Source organism: Cinclus cinclus, chromosome 20 (assembly GCF_963662255.1).
Source record: "Cinclus cinclus chromosome 20, bCinCin1.1, whole genome shotgun sequence".
Classification (NCBI taxonomy): Eukaryota; Metazoa; Chordata; class Aves; order Passeriformes; family Cinclidae; genus Cinclus; species Cinclus cinclus.
Window position 1 is genome coordinate 9,372,085 of NC_085065.1, and position 17,163 is coordinate 9,389,247.

General features: G+C 42.1%; 1 protein-coding gene across 1 annotated transcript in view; it reads right to left on the reverse strand.

The window, feature by feature from the left end:
• Positions 1-12,752, reverse strand: part of PITPNC1 (phosphatidylinositol transfer protein cytoplasmic 1) — a 78,162-nt gene extending 65,410 nt beyond the window's left edge. The window contains exon 1 of the mRNA XM_062506132.1: positions 12,195-12,752. The gene's annotated coding sequence lies outside the window, so the exon portion shown is untranslated. The remainder of the gene's footprint in view (positions 1-12,194) is intronic.
• Positions 12,753-17,163: the final 4,411 nt, after the last annotated feature.

A 17,163-nucleotide genomic window follows, 5' to 3' on the forward strand; every position in this document is an offset into this window, starting at 1 on the left:
AATATCTATTTAGATGAGATTTAGGCAGCTCCAACAGACAGGTTTACACAAGGACTCCATGACTTTCAAACTTAGCAGTAGCACCGAAACAAAGCAGAGATCCTACACCTCCAAAAAGACCAGGTGAAGGGACAGCTGAGCTGGGAAAACTCAGAAAGGCCAAGAAAAACCCAGGCTGGAGACTGAATTTCCATTAGAGCTCTGGATCCAAGACATTGTCCTTAAAACACATGATCTACTAATCTACATTAATCACCTTCAGCGATTTTTTTAAATTTCCTTTGATCAAAAACATCTTGCAAACTCATTTTTTTTCCTTAACTCACTGTTCTTGTCAAAGGTTTGGACTGGCTACAATGCAGAGCTCTCTCCTTCCCTTACCATTAAATATGCATGAATACTTCAAAGCCTAATGCTTTACTGCACACTTACTGTTACATGGAAGTTTGTGAGTGGCCCTAGGGAATGTCCTCAGCTTTTCTGTGACAATAAACTCAATCAAGTGCTACCTATAACATAAGCCTAAACCAGCTCACTTAATTTGCAAGTCTAACTTCCAAAATAGTGGAAAAGGCCTGCAAACAAAGATGTTAAATATAACAACCTGTGGAAAGGAATGCAATTGCTGGGAGCTTGTAAAAGGCCTTAAGGACCTCCTTGCAAAGCTTGAAGACATTCTCTGACTCTTGGTTTTGTGTACAAAGCAAGTGACACTGGTTTAAATAACATGAACATTTCCAGCCAATGTAAACCAGTTTAAAACCCAAACGATGACAAAACATACCATCCACGAAACACTATTTTGTTTGGCTTTGCTTTACAAAATGGTAAAATGTGAAAAAAAAAACAAGAAACAACCCTGAACTGAGTTAAAGAGAAAACTCTGTGTATGCACATATCTCCTGCTCCTGAAAATTCATTTTATATGCTATAGCTATAGGAAAAACTGGAGGACCCAATTAACCAAACTTAATGAAGACCAAAGTCTGACAGCTGTTTCTAAAAACTGTACAAAAATTCTCAACAGGAGACCGCTGTGCAGAACTCAGGCAGCAAACTCCACTCTGCACTTCACTGCTCACAAAACTGCACCAATTAGGCATCCTTGGTATGGTTCTATTAACATGTGTTTTATAAATGCCTTTGATAATAACCACACTATCCCGACTGAAGTATTTGCACCTGGTTACTTTATACTCCTAGGCACATGGCTTCTTTGCAGTAAATACAGAGCATGGAATTATTTAATTTTCACATCTTTGAATATTTTGGGGAGAAAAATCTGCAACACCTTGTTTCCTCCCACCTAAATGTTAAGAATAATTTAGGACAGTATCTGTGTGTTTCTGTCTTTTTACTCTGAAGAATGGGAAATGATACATGTATTCACAAATGAAAACATATATTTATATATTATGCGATTCATGTATGATGTATTATATACTGTTTAACTGATTCTATTGGAGTTGGCAAAATTTAATCAAAAGCTATCCTTGTGGTCATGAAAGGGGGATGCTTTGAATAGTTGTGATAGTAGGATGTGTCTTGCCCACATGGAAAATCTGGAGAACTTCAGTGGAAAACTTCAGGAAATGAAGAGTTGAGATGAGGTTAAGGGCTAATGTGTGAACATCATGAGCAAACAGCAATCGCTGCTCCTCAGGAATGAGAGCTTTACCCAGAGTTCAGTCCCCAGGGGGAGGATGAGACAGAGACCTGTCCCTGTGCATCACAGCAGCTCCTTCCCTGCTGCAGAAGAACATTTGCTTCTGAAGTCTGAAGTGGAGGATGCTCATTGATGGCCACTGACATTCCTTGGCCTGTCACAAGACAAATCACTCATGTTGTTTACTCCAGTCCTGGCCACTGAAGACAAACTGGCATGTCTGAAAATGTCTTGGCAAAGAGGCAGGAGTAGAGGTAGCTACATTTAACTTATAATATGCTTGCAGCATGATTAAATAAAAACATAACCACCTGTTACCCTTAATTCAGTGGGAGTATCTATTTTCAATTATAGCATTTACTATCCACCCTCAAGTATGGCAAGGAACACCATGGCAACATAAACACAGTCGTGGCTGCTTGAGAAAGTTAAATTATAAATAGCAATGTATAGCCCATGAGGTCCTGGAAATAAACTAACTAATCCATAGGCATTTGTTACTATGACATAACATTTCCACTCAAATGCTGTTTGCCTCATCTCAAACTCCCTCAGAACAGATTTAGAAGTTGGGCATCACTTGACTCCAAGTGAGTTCAAGTTAAGGCATGAAAAAAAGCAGAGATAGTGGAGAAAATAAGCTGTAGCAGAACAGTGGAGAACAAATTAACAACAACAACAACAACAGGCTTTATTCTGTTTCTACTGAAGTTAATGGGGAAAAAAATCCCAACATACCCCAAATGTATAACAGACTCCCCTTAATACAGACAAACATGTTTTTATACTGAATCATCCCTGAGGAGAAAAAAAAGAAAAAAGAAAAAAAGAAAAAGAAACAAAAAAACTGGGTTTAACTGAGTAGCAAACAGTTTAGAAATGCAAATAAACTTAGCAACCCTCTAAGACATTGGAGAAATTTTGGAACTTGTTGCTCTCTTTGGCTTCATTCTGGGAGAAAGATCCATGGTAACTGCAGGAATACAGGGATTCAACCCGAGCCGAGTACTCAAGAGGGAGCTGAATTATCAATTGTTCCAGTCTGCTGTGCAGTTCCTTATTCCCTGCAAAGCTCAGGCCAAGCAAGAGTGGCAGCTTTCTGCCAGCTGGCCACACGCCTGCTGGGGCTGGAGAGGCTTCGTCACTTCAGAGTGACCAAGGGCTCAAAAATGGGAGAAAGGAAAGGAAATCAAAGGCTCTATAAAACTTGGACTGAACATTGAGAGCAAAGAGGTCTAACTTCTAACTCAGAAGTCTGTGGTGTGAGGACAGCAAGAACTTCACTTAATGTAGGCTCACAGACATCACAGAGGTTTGACACAAATCTGGGGCCTTAATCTAAACATGTGATAATGTTATTTAGTTTAGGCAAGAATAATAAAGATTTGAAGACATCAGCTTGGTCTCTTTCTTGTTCAGAACGATAAACTTTAGAAATTTACATTTTCTTTTAGTTTACAGCCACTGGTTAAAGTCCAGTTTTGATCAGACTGATAAAAATCTGTAATGGATCTCCTGAGGTCAATGGACTTCAGATTTACACCATGCAATAAAATGGAATTTAAATTCTCAACATTTCTGTTCAAAAAATATGCTGTGTTTTATTAACACATATTTGGTGAAATCCTGGTCTCTCTGACATCAGTGACAGCACTCATTGGTATTACTATGGTCTAATTTCCATGGAGTGGAAAGATTTAAATCAATTTTATATCAAGACTATGGGATAAAAGAAGCAGGTAGGTTATTAAAGACTGTAATCATGTGTGTATTTAATGTGCTTCATTTGGCTTATTGCAAGTCATTGTACAAATAATTTATCAAATTAAAATATTACTTAGAGGTCAGCTAATTTGCACTTTCAAAGAAAACCTGACAAAATCAGAGAAGTAGAAGAATAAATTTGTCGGGCCTCTTTCAGAAGATAGGATGCTAGGACCAGTGTTCAAATGGACCTAACAAGTGATACTATTTAAAAATGTCTACGTATGACCAGGAGAAATCCAAGCTTGGCATGGGTAAAAAACTTCAATAGAATTATCACTGTCTTCACCTTTCTGATAAAGATAATTTTTTTGGTTCATGGTAGACTTCTGTATTTTGGGAACCTTTCAAGCAAGATGGTGCCACTAGCACAAAAGGTTATTATAATAACTTTTATATAAAATGAGAGCAAAAACCTGAAAATATATTAAAAAATGAGTTGTGTTTGTCATCAGCAGCTGATTGTTAATTAAGCACTTGAGCAACAATGTGTGTCACACTGGAGTGTCATTATCACACAATTATTTTGTCATGCATTGTAATAATATTTTTACAGAAAAAACCCTGAACACGGTTATTAATTGGTGAACACATTAAACCTAAGATGACGTTTAGTGTGATGAAAGGAAAATAAGGCATTCTCAGCACACTCACAGAAAACAATTCCCACAGAGCCTAAGTATTCCTAAATCATTTGGGCAAGAACTAATCTTAGAACAGACACGTAAAAACTCCTAAATAAAGACCATGATTTTTCTGGAGAGCATATGAACAAGTCTTTTACTAAATCCACAAACATTCATGTCCTGTGTCTCACGTGACTCCTTTAAATTAAGTGTGCTTTAAATGAAGTGTGTGTGCAAGTTATGGATGTGCTGGAGCTTGGAGGGTGCACAGCAAAACCAGCTTTGGAACTGCAAAAGTACAAAACCAATAGAACCCAAAACTGCTTCAGCATTTTCTAACCACAAACAAGAAAAGATGCAAGACGCATTTTTTTTCCCCAAGAAGAGCCATTAAAATGTCATTCCTACAATTTAGCACCCTGCATTGTGCTTCAGAAAATTAAATAACATTTTGATACATGTCCAAGGATTCAAAATTGGCTGATCACTTATAACCAAAATTGGAAGAAATGCTGAACTTAGAAGGAGATAAACAAGACTAAGCCCAGACTAAAAGCATTATATATAAACACAGGTGAAGTTCAAGTCTGGTTTCTCCCACCTACAGACTGTAAATCCATCTGTTAACCCAACTTGAAATCTAAATTACCTTTACTTCACTCTTTTTTAAACACAGTCAATAATCCTGGGGAGCACCTTTCTCCTTGCTTTTTAGATGCCTGCAGACATTGGGAATTGCACTTAAATATGTGCACAATATTCCTACAGGCACTTCAGGAGGGCCTCACAGCAAATTTGCATGAGAAGCCATTATTTACTTTATTTTGGTATAAAATTTCACAAAATCTACTGCTGGTCATGATAGATACTTTATGAACAAAAAAAGATAAAGACAAATATAAGGAAAATTATAACTCCGTGAAAAAAAAATCCAAGTAAATTTTCCATTAATAAAGATACAGATTATTATTCCTTACCCACAATGACTGAGAATATTCAAGGGTTTGCATGTGTGTGTTATCCATCCCCATCCTCAGAGTATATAATGGTTGCTTGTGTATTAGGTTGGACAGCCAAAATGGAAAGCCCGTGTAGATTTTAGCATCCACAACCAACTCACTTCTATAAGGACAGCCTGAGGAACACATTGTCAGCTCACCAGTCACTCAGAAGAATTTAGTGAATGAATCATTGTTAGAAATGATAGGTTTTCCATTATCTGACTAGGCAGCCTTTTGTACCCAAGAACATGATCTCTAACAGATTTTAACAATGCAAATGCCTATCAGACTAAAATGAATGCTCGTGAAGGAAAATATAATTTGTAACCTTTCCTAGTTAGTACAGAAATCTTTGTCTTGCTCTAATCTAAAGGGCTTTAGAGACTTTAAGAGCTATTAAACACCCAACTTTTTTATAATTTATGCGGTTGAGCACATGAAAATTGGTATAGTTATATTATTTCTAACCTTAAAAGTATGAAGAATGAAGAAATCAAACAGACTGGACTGTGGGAAAATGTATTTGACATATCAGAGCTATCAAACTTCAAGATGCCAATATAGACACCTACATTCATAATTAGGTACATAAACAGAAGTCAGAATTTCAGACGTGCTGATCACTTGGCATTAACATTAACTCTTACAAGAACTTCATGTTCTCAGCAAGACAAAGTTCACCCCAAAATAAAACAAAACAAAACAAAAAACTCTAAGTTTTAAAAGCCAGTATTGACATTCTGTGTTTTTCTCTCCCTGTTCCTTTGCTTCCAAACTTACATTATGCTTCAAAACCAAACACAGCTCATGGAGTTTTTGAAAGCATCAAGGCTCTGTAGAGTGCTTTAGCTAGAAAATGTCCTAAACCACCAACAGGCTGCATTTTCTTTTATGGGAAATGCAAAACTGGGCCTGTACTTCGCTAACAAAACCCTCAATTCAAATGTATGGTATTGTCCAATATATACACCTTGGAGAAAACAAGTGTTGACAGGGAAAGACAGGAAGACAGGACAATGGAGATAAAGAGAGATGGATGTCCAAGCAGAGTCTGGTGTTCCTTGGATAATACCTCATCCTGTCCACGGAAAGATTTTTAAATGATTTATACTGAAGTCTGCAGAACAAAGATTGTGTTGTTTCTTTCACAGAATTATACTGAAATATGCAAACACGAGTAAGGCAGAAAACTGCATATTTTTGGTTTTCTCTTTGCAGTGGAAATCAGTGAAGGTTTGACATCTGCTCTGCACTGCTGTTCTTTTACAGCTGACCACAACTAACGTAAGGCCAAACCAAAGCAAGGTGTTTATTTTCTCTCATGCTAAAAAAACAGCTTTCAGTTTTGTCTGTTCCATCTTGCAACTAGACCGTGCAGTAAAAGAAAATTGAATAGGTATTCTTCCTTGATGCTAATAGCTAACTTCTGGTGCTTTCTCTGGTAGGTTTTATCTGTTACAATGATTCTTTCCAGGCTATAAGATTTAAGGTGAATTTAAGGTCACATGTATGTAGCAAAGGCCTCGGAAGGAGAGTAGACATGACCACCCACCAAAGACCACATCCAACCCCTTTGCTGACAAGAGACAAGGAATTACAATACACTAGGAATTCTTTTAAAGGGTAAAAAGAGGCTCAGAATGGTGTAAAGCAGTTTTCTAGCTCAACAATTAACTCTGAATCCTCCTCAGACCAATGTGTCAGTGTGTCCACTGTATTAACTGCAAAAGGCAGGTGAGGCAGCTGATGTTCTCGAAAGGCATCTTCTGGCAGAATGATCAACTACAGCAAAAGGTCCTTAAAGTTTCACAGCAACTCAGTATACTGCAAAGGAATTGGTGTGAGATGCAATAGAACTGTTGATATCTTAAATTAAAATTGCACAATAAGTCTCTATTTTTGCTGGACAACCTTAGCTCAAAAAAGCCAGATAAATGTTTTCCGCAGAGGTCATGGACGTGACATAGTCCAACTCTAATTTCATTTACAAGTAATTAAAATAAATTAAATTCAATAAGATGACTTCAGCTTAAGTTTTTTTATAGTACTCTTCTTATGACCAACAAACTGCTTTTAGAAATGTTCCACACATTTATATATTCCTGAAAATATGTTCTCTGGCTATAGTTGGGAAATGAAGGAAATGGACACAGTAGACCATTACTTAATCTATCTGTTTGCAGGATGAGTAGATGTAGTTTGCCCTGCAGCAGCACACTGAACTTCAGAAAAAAAATATTTTACACTTTATACCCTACTAAAGGCTTTGCTGTACTACATATATATAGTTATGTCCAAATATTGTAACACCTGCTGACTCTCGGGGCATAACAACCCTTTCTCAAATGCTTTCAATGAGCTTTAAATCTGTCTGAATAAAACATGTTATAACATATACCCTTTGTACACAAAATGGGAGACTATGAAATCTTTTAAAGAAGAAGTGTATACAAGATTCAGAGAATACAAATACTGTTTACACAGATGTTGAAATAATTTTACATAAATAATCCACACTGGGAGAATTCTTAATGCTTGAAACAAGAACTAAACAATGGATATTTTTATAAAGAAGCAAGGATAACACCTCTAGAACCAGAATTTGTTAATGCTGAAAGGACTTTTTGTTGAAAAACCATGATGTGCATTTACAGACATTTTGCAGGTCTCTGCTTGTTTGTATTCATGACTATACAGCTGATCCTCCACACCTCATGCAGGCGTGCTCCCCACAGGTCCAACTTGGCCTTTATTTAAAACACAGAGTGGCAGCGATTCCAGCAGCCTCAGCAGAGATGATCTTGGTTGGAATAAAGCACAAAGGAAAGAAAAACCTGTCAGGACTTTAGGTACTGGCCATGTACCTACCGTTGAAACTAACAGAAACCTTAATGGCCATCCCTATTTCCAAGGAAAAATCCCTATGACTCCTGTAGTTTATTTGATGTTCAGCTTTCAAATTTACATAACCCAGCTTCACATCACTCAGCATTTTACAGCAGCAACAACTCAATTTGCAACAGGATCTAGCAAAAATGTTTTTCCATCTATTTTCCTAAAGAATAATCACTTTCCTCACAAATGAAGAATTTCACTATATTTTGCCACTTCCAGAAGAGTTCAGTACCACACTAACCTATCACATTTGGTTTACATTTTCAGATAAAGGTATCTCTAAAGTACAAACCCATGTAATCCTTCCTGTGAAAAATTGTGGAATTCTCATTGCAATGAGCTCCAACCCTGAGAATTTTTTAGCATCTCTGCTCATTTCAACTGTTTGGAGCTCTTTTCACTTGCTTAAGAATGTGTTTTTTTAACTGATGATATTTAAAACCCACAATGCAGCCTATTATAATATTCTTTGATATGATGTAACAAGCTATTTGTAAGAATGAACTAACACATGAAAATGCAAGGGGAAAAACAACCAAGTAGCAGGCTCATTTATTAATTGCAGCTGGAATGAAGACTGGTAACATATCCTATGGAATTACTGGAACAGATTTTACTCGCCTTATATACTAATGTAAAGAAATGGCTTTTTCTAATTTATAAGGTCTCACTGTTAACAAATGGATTGAATTTGCCAGAAGTACCACAAATGAGGTAAAGAATGAATTGGCAATCATATTGGTTTTGTCAACCAACAGTTCCATCCTGACCTTACTTCCAAAGTTCTTACAGCAGATGTTACTGCTTTGCTTAGCAGTTAAAATGGTGCTTTCTTTCTTAAATTATTTTAAAGCTGATCAGGCAGCTTGTGACTATGCACACGTAACAGACCTAAACAGCTGTCAAAAATTCAGTTTACTGAGGAAGACTCAGCCTTGAATAAGAACTGTAGTGTGGTGCCACTGCACCTCAGCAAGGACTCTTGAAACAACCCATCTTTCCTGGTGCTTACGAACAAGCAACGAATATGCATCTCCAGCTCCTGGATCCTGGCTCAAAATACACCACAACAGTTCAGTCTGTAGCAAACAGCATTTCTTAGGAGATGTTTTCTTTGCAAGAAAGCATTTGGTCTCCAAGCAGACAGGTAGATAAACAAACCTCCTATAAATATTTGGGTATCTAATCTAATAAGGGCATCAAGGAAAGAACGCCTCAGGAACAGGATCTGCAGTAGCTAATGAAGGAATTTCCTATCCACAACAGTGCCAGAAACTCTTTAAACCTGGAGACAGGGCTGCTGTTACACTGACATCTATCAGTTTTTCAGTCTTCTCTAGAGATAAATTTAGGTCATAATAGTCAGTCAGAGCAGCATGAACTCCTACACTGCTGTGTGCACAGGTATTTACATGTGAGGTCATGACTTCCAATTACTGGCCTGGACATTACACAACACTTTACTGGACATTTTTTTCACATTACACACAAAATCTGACTACAGAAGATTGGATACAGGTGCTTGGCTTACAGAGCTAACACTTCATCTTCCCGCCTGTGCCAGATTATTTTTACAGGAATGATAAGGAAACCACTCTGGTCTTGGTGACAACACTACAAATTAAGGACATAGTTCTTTTTCATTCATGTTGTGAGACTTCTGTGGATGGATAACTGGCAAGGCAGTGCTAAAAAAAGAAAGATGCTCAAGGAAGCGCTTTTGGATGTATGTGTAAAGCACACAGGCTGAAAGGCAGAACATCCAAACGACAGAAAAAACAGAGTCTATTAAGTCCACATAAGAAAAACAGCACAGAAAGGGAATCCATGCTATTGCATAAGAAAAAACTACATTTTCCCCACACCTGTTGAGACAGGACCTCAAAACTTCTTGCCAGTGGTGTCAGTGTGATTCAGGTACCCACGTGCCACTGCACATCAGAGCCCAACATCCCAACCCTGTGGGAAATTGCAGCTCCTGTGGAAAATGCCTTTCCCTCAAAGCCCACTGAACTTCAGAGGGACTTTGCACCCTGCAGAAGGCAGTTTGGGCCTCTTAGAACCAAAATGCCCTTGGCTTTTGAAGGGTCAGCATTAACCCCTGATGTTCTCCTGAAGACTGCGCAATGCAGCACCTTGCTCTACACAGACGGCAAAAAATACCACTGTGTTGGAGTTAATGTGCAACTAAGGGTAAAAATAAGATAACACCATCTTCCTAAGGCTTTAAGAAATGTCACAAAGATGAACTATGAGAAATTGTGGAACTTCTTTAGCATAAAAATACTATAAGAAAAAGAAGGTTATTTGCTAATTTCAAAATTTTGTCCTGGTTCATTTTATAATTAATAATTAAATTGATGCTAAACATGAGACATGTTCTAGGTTCCTTATTCAAGCATCTCAGCTACAGTGCTTAGATTAAATAATGGATGATTCAACATGAGAGAAATGACAAAATTGAGTATCTTTACTAATTCTGTTAACATTCCAGAGCATAAATGACACCCAGCCTTGCCTTCTGCCTCATCATGAATCAACCATTCCTGTTTTGGAAGATTTTTAAACTTTTCTGCATTTGGAAATCTTGTTTAACAATAATGTTTCAAAATAAATTAGATCTGCTCCCTTCTGATGATGTAATGAACTGTTATTAACTAAGTATGATAGTCTAAAAACATCAGGAACTGTCTTGGATAAAATGTTGTCTTCATTAGAGTGATGCAATAAACAAAGAAAATTATGTATTGAAAGAATAATACCATCCAATATCACGGCATATGATACAACTTGGATGGAAACATGCTAGAATTAAACCTATGTCTATTTAACTTCATGTATATGCTGGTTTTAGCTTCTACTCCCAGCAGAAGGAACTTCCTGAGCAATCTGAATATTTGGCAGTTCCAATTCTGAGTTTTAGAGAACTGTTAATTTGCTAAATCTGAAGACACGGACAAAACGACCATTGAGACGACCGCTCTGTCTCAGCCGCGAGGACTTTTGCACACATATTGTAAAAATAAAACTGTGCGGCAAAACACTCCTGGATGAAGCCAAAGAACAAATGCGTACATTAATTAGCAGACTAATGAGCTAACTGGCGAGCTCCGCCTGGGACCCTCGGCCGGGACCCTCTGGCGGGGCCGTGGAATGAGCGGAACGGGGCCATGGAATGAGCGGAGCGGGGCCGTAGAGGGGCCAAGGAATGAGCGGAGCGGGGCCGTGGAATGAGCGGAGCGGGGCCATGGAATGAGCGGAGCGGGGCCGTGGAGGGGCCGTGGAATGAGCGGAGCGGGGCCGTGGAGGGGCCGTGGAATGAGCGGAGCGGGGCCGTGGAGGGGCCGTGGAATGAGCGGAGCGGGGCCGTGGAGGGGCCCCGAAGGGGCCGGAGCGGGGCGCCCCCTGGCGGCCCCGCCGCCGTCCGCGGGACCAGCGGAACTTTGCGCGCCCCTCGGCGCAGACTGCGCGCTCAGAGCGGGCTCGCTCCCCTCCGCGATGCCCAGTCGGCAGCAGAAATGGCCAAATAAGACCACACCGAGGGTTTTTTTTGTACTTGCAAGACACTAAACCATAAAGCACCATCTCCTTTCCAAACGCCATCAGGCCTTTGGGCACCTAATTGCGCCCACAAACACACCATGAACACCCGTAACTCCAGAGCACGTGTACTCCTCGTAGGTATTAATGTCTTAATTAAAACAGTGAGCGGGTGGGATGTTAATAAAAACTTAATGTTCCTAACACAGAGTTCAGAACACCGACAAAGAGCTGTTTGACTTTCAATCACTTCTTTACATGACAACAAAGTTTTACTAATAAATTATCACCTCTCTTCCCTACCTGTGCTGGAGTTTAAGGCCATGTCCAGCTGCGAGGGTATTTTAAGCAAAGGTGAAACATGTTTAGAATCTGGGTTTTGGACAAATGCTTTATGAGGTAGAAATTTCAGCACAAAGCATTCCCTTGCAAATACGCACAAAATTCCCCTGAAAAGTCTGGTTGGAAAATCTTTATAAACAATATTTTGACGACACAATGCTTTTGATACACTTACGTTACCTTCGTTCCTGCAAGATTCCTATATTTTCCAATGAAAACATTCCTCTCTAACCAGTCATCTCCGACTAAGTTCATTACACGAAGAAAAAATATTCAGCAAAACAAATATAACCTCAATTCGCCTTGCAAGAGAAAAGCCTCGGTAAGGAACAGCTTCTCCGGTACGAGCGCGGATCTTACCTCTTCAACTGTCAGAGGCATACAGATCCGGTACTCCTTCATGAGCATATTCCTGCTCCTCAGTGCGGACTGGCGAACTGGGAGAAAAGTGGTGATTTCTGCACAGAGATCACGACGGAAACCAAACAAGAGGGGAAATAACCAAGCCTCTTTCTCTGTGCGCGCTTGACAATGTGTCCACAAGACAGTAATGCAACCATCCAGGAAGGCTGACCCAGCGAGAAACCACTACAACCGCTTCTTTCTCCCAGTTCTTCCTCCTTCACACTGCGATCATGGGAATCTCACAGACGCTCGCACCGAGATACACTACAAAGTCTCAAACCCCCACCGCTCTCGCCCCAGCCAAAGACATCCGTCGGAAGTGCATGGAAACGCCGGGCTCTCTCGCGGCAGTGTCAAGACATGCCTGGGGCGGCGAAAAGAACAAACGAGCCGAAAATGTGGCTTTCGCCCCCGCCGGCAGCACGTCGGCCGGCAGGAGAGATGCGATGCTGATTCCCAAGACAAAGGCTTTTTATAACGTTGCCTTCCCCGGCTGCCAAACGCGGCTCCCACCTCCCCGCCGCAACGCGGCTGCGGCCGCCGCGGTTCCCACCGGGCTCGGGGGAGGGTACGGGGGGGGCAGCGCGGCGCTCGGGCGGGCGGCCACGGCTTCCCCGGCGCAGCCGCGGCCGGGGGTGCTCACGGGCGGGCGGACTCCGCGGGCGCGAAGCGGCTGCAGCAGCGGCGGCCCCGGCGGGGCTCGGCTGACATCAGCGGGACGGCAGGAAGGAGGGAGGGGGCCGGCGGGGGGGCAGCGGCCGCTGCCGCTCGGGCGGGTTCAACGGGGCCGGGCCGCGGGGCTCCGGGCAGAGCCCGCCCGCGCCTCCCGGCGAGGGGACACCGGCAGCGCTGAGCCCCGAGAATTCGCGATTTCTGTTATTCTGCCGTGAAGACTTCTCGGGTTTTGGAAGTTTATTGCCCTACGTGTGACAAGGCACCTCGCGAAGCATTTCCACCCCGGTGCGGGAGCAGAGAGCCCGTGAGCCTCGGGCTCGCACCCGCCTCCTTGGTACAAAGGGAAAGGAAAGGACAGCGTGCGCTCGGTGCGGACATACACAGGATGTGGAGGCCTCACCCATTTCCCTTCTGCTCAGCCCTCCGCTATCAGCCAGCACATTTTGTAACACAAATAAACCCCTTTTTTCATATAGGGTTTTTTTTTTTCAAGTGATACACAGAAAGTTCAATTTAGGAAAAAACGCCTCCTTCCTAGCTGAATTATAAAACCAGAACCGTTTTAGGAGGTCTCCCCCCTCCTTTAGTGAGGAATTTGTTAGTGAAATCGTTTTTTAATATGCTTGGGGGTTGTGTTATTCAGAGAAATTTATCCATCATTAAGTTACAGCTTGAAATTCACAGGAACCCAGTTCTGAAACTACCTGGGAACCCTGAACTGTTATACAACCTCAGCATTTAATGTTTTAAATGCTCATCCTGCTGCTTCTGTGCTCCCAGTGGCTATAAAGCCACTCACTGGATTGCAGAGAAGCACTGCAAGAGCAAATCGCAAGGCACTGCACAGATCATATACATCTTCACTGACATACCAGTTATTTTCAAAAAAATAAAAACAATGAAATACCATATTTGGGACAGTTAAAGAGGAATTTAGTTCTACAATGAAATGTGTTTCATAACAAGAAAGAGCAAAAGCCCCTCAGAATTTCATTGGATCTGGAGGTACATTTCAGAGCTGTCGGTATAATTCTCAGCCCAGAGGACATAGTGCCATCTCCTGGAGCCAACAATGTCTGTTTGCCAGCCCCTTGCAATAATGGCACAATATTTCACATCCCTGCCTTCCCAGGGAGGAGCAAACACCTACACAAAGAAATAAAACATCTGAGAGCTCTACTAACAGTCTGGATTTTCAACTGAGGTATGAACAATATGTTTAATGAGACTTCTGTCTCAAATCTGACACAGCCATTTATAAATAGGGAAACTGTGGCTGTAATTCATAATGTTAGTACTGCATGTTCCTGGAATTCCAAGCAAACTAGTAAAACCGAGGCAATACCTTGTGATATGTCACTGCAGGAAGGACATTGAGATGCTGGAGTGTGTCCAGGGAAGGGAACGGAGCTGGGGAAGTCTGGAGCACCAGGGGTCCCTGAGGGAGCTGGAGCCTGGAAAAAAGAAGGCTCCAGGGGGAACCTTTTGACTCTCCACAACTCCCTGACAGGAGAGGGCAGCCGGGGGTGGGGGAGTCGGGCTCTGCTCCCAGGGAACAAGTGATGAGAGGAAATGGCCTCAAGCAATGCCAGGGGAGGGAGGTATAGACCGGATATTGTAAAAAATTTCTTCACAAGGTTGTGAGGCATTAGAATATCCTGTCTAGGGAGGTGGTGGAGTCACCATCCCCAGAAGTGGTCAGAAGATGTTTGAATGTGGCATTTGGGGGCATGGTTTAGTGGTGAACATAGTGGCGGTGCTGGGCTGACAGTTGCACTTAATGAGCTTAAAAGTCTTTTCAACCATAATGATTCTGTGATTCTGTGGTATTACCCACAGATTAGAGACAATCCAAATTCAGACCTAAAACATCCTTCAGTTTTAAGTGTTTTTCTAGTGCTTTCTTCCACTGGCAACCATGTCTCTGGTTTCTGCTGAAACGCACTGTAAAAGAACCTGAACTTATTGGCACAGGGCCTTGAATTTTTAAAAAAACAGGAGAAAGACTTAGTTTCTCACCTATCACATAGTATCAATATAAAGCAAACCTTACAGCTCTGTGTATATTAGTAAAGCAGATCTACAGAAAGTAGTGTGTTAAATACAGAAGCTGCTTAAAATGGAAAAAAAATTACTAATTCCCATACCTGCAGCAAATCATTCTCCCGTCACCCCAAACCTCAGGTCTGTCTTGTGCTGACTGCACATGGGGAAAGCAGTGGCTCCAAGGATATCCCTTATAACTCCCCACTGGGAGTGCCTAGACTCTTTCCAAAGCACACTTCCCAGATGCTTCCCAGGGGGCATGCTGAGACAGAAAACTTCCAGCTCCCATGAGCCAGGCAGTGCCTGCCAAGCATGCCTGCCTCAGTTTGGGGTTTTGATTTCCATGAATTGGCAGAAATTTTTATTCTTACCTCTGCAACATGCTCACGATGCTCTGTTGTGAAAATGAGACATTTTCATTTTTGACCTGGGGGAAAAAAGCCCATATGTTAAATTATGCTGAGGATGAACTCCAGATGGACTTGTGTCAGCAAAGTGTCACTTCACAGTAAGAAACAGTAAGAGCCAAGCTGTTTCTTTGGGTGTTTCACTAAGGACTTTTGAATAAGAATTTAGTTTCTTTTTTAGCCACTCAGGGATTCTGTGTTGGAGGCAACAACCGTCTCCTCATTTCCCAGTGTACCCATGCAGGTAAAGGAAAATAACAATTGCAGAAGGCATTTATTTTCTTTCACTCACAAGTCTGAAACAAATTGCTGTGTATAGGACTATGTTTAAATAGATTAGCATGTGACTTTTAACCTCCCTGGAAGCCCTCATTCCCAATCCACCACCTGTAAAAATATACTAATATTACCATGAACTAGAAGAATGAGATTTTAAAAATAAAAGCTCTGTAAAAATTTTTAAATGGCCAGAGTTAGGGAAGAACATCTGATACACTCTGTGTGATACATGCATGTATTTTCAATACTTAGATCAGCTGAAATTAAAGTAAAAATGATTAAGGGTCATGGATAAATTCTGGCAACAGTCTTTTCAAATCAAGTTTGTGTTCAAACAGAAAGTGATTCAAAGCCCATGGTCTGTGCTGTATTAATTGGAAGGCATGTATCAGATACAGTTGCAAAATACAGTGTTGGAACTCCTAACCCACATAGTTGAATTACTCTGAATTTACATCAGTGCAGCAGATGTAGGAACTCAGTCTTAATTCTGCCAACAGAAGATTTCAACCAGATATCTCAAATACCCCTTTGCCATGTTAACATGTTGGTCTGTTACAGTATGGTCTGAAAGTAACATAACACAAAATGTAATTTCATACTAACTTCTTCTTTCTGGAAATCCTAAATAACATCTAAAGATTCCCATGTCAGGTGGTTGGAACTAGGTGATCCTAAAGTCCCTTCCAACCTAAACCATTCTGTGATTCTGATTCAGGGTGTTCTCTGAGTATTTGAGGTGTTTGCTTGCACACACGAGGGAGTTTTTCTGAATTCCCCCAGTGAATGAAACTTCTGCAGTGTCTGAAACTGTGTTGGGATATGACGGCAACCTGCACGCAAGGCGTTGCGCGAGCATCTCACAACTTAGCAAACACATTGGTAGTGCAGCACTTTCTAGATCAGGATTCTTGTGCTCTTAAAAACCGTGGTGTTCCCCCACCTCTCCAGCAAGGCTAGGTGACTAAAAGACTCAAGGCTGGAATGAGACACAGTGAAATCACCAAGGTGAAATCAGCAGATACAGAACCCAGAGCGCTCCACTGTGGCAACGCCTGACGTGTCTACACGGCCAGGCTGTCCGCAGATGCGGGAGAACAACACAAAGCCATCATCCTCCGGCCTCACCACCGCCCAGCTCCGAGCAACACCGGGGCTGTGGCAACAGGGGCACTGGGGGCCGTAGCTGAACTCCGGGAGATGTCACTGGGGGATGTCACCGTCACATCTGGCACCAACTTACAGCTGCCCTTCCAGGGTGCCGGGGAGTCCCCCGGCCAGGCCGGGGCCCAGAGGTGCGGACTGAGGGGCACACCCCCTCACGAGCGCGGACCGGGGTCTCGGTCCCCTCGCAGGGGCCGAGGTCGGGGCGGGTCCCCTCAGAGGTGGCACCGCCCCCCTGCGGGTCCTGAGGCTGCCGGGGGTGGCGCCGGCAGTGCCTGCTCGCCGCGGCGCGGGGCCCTTCGGCCGGGCTGCCCCCGGCGCGCCTGCGCGCGGGCCCGGCCGGTTCCGGTGAG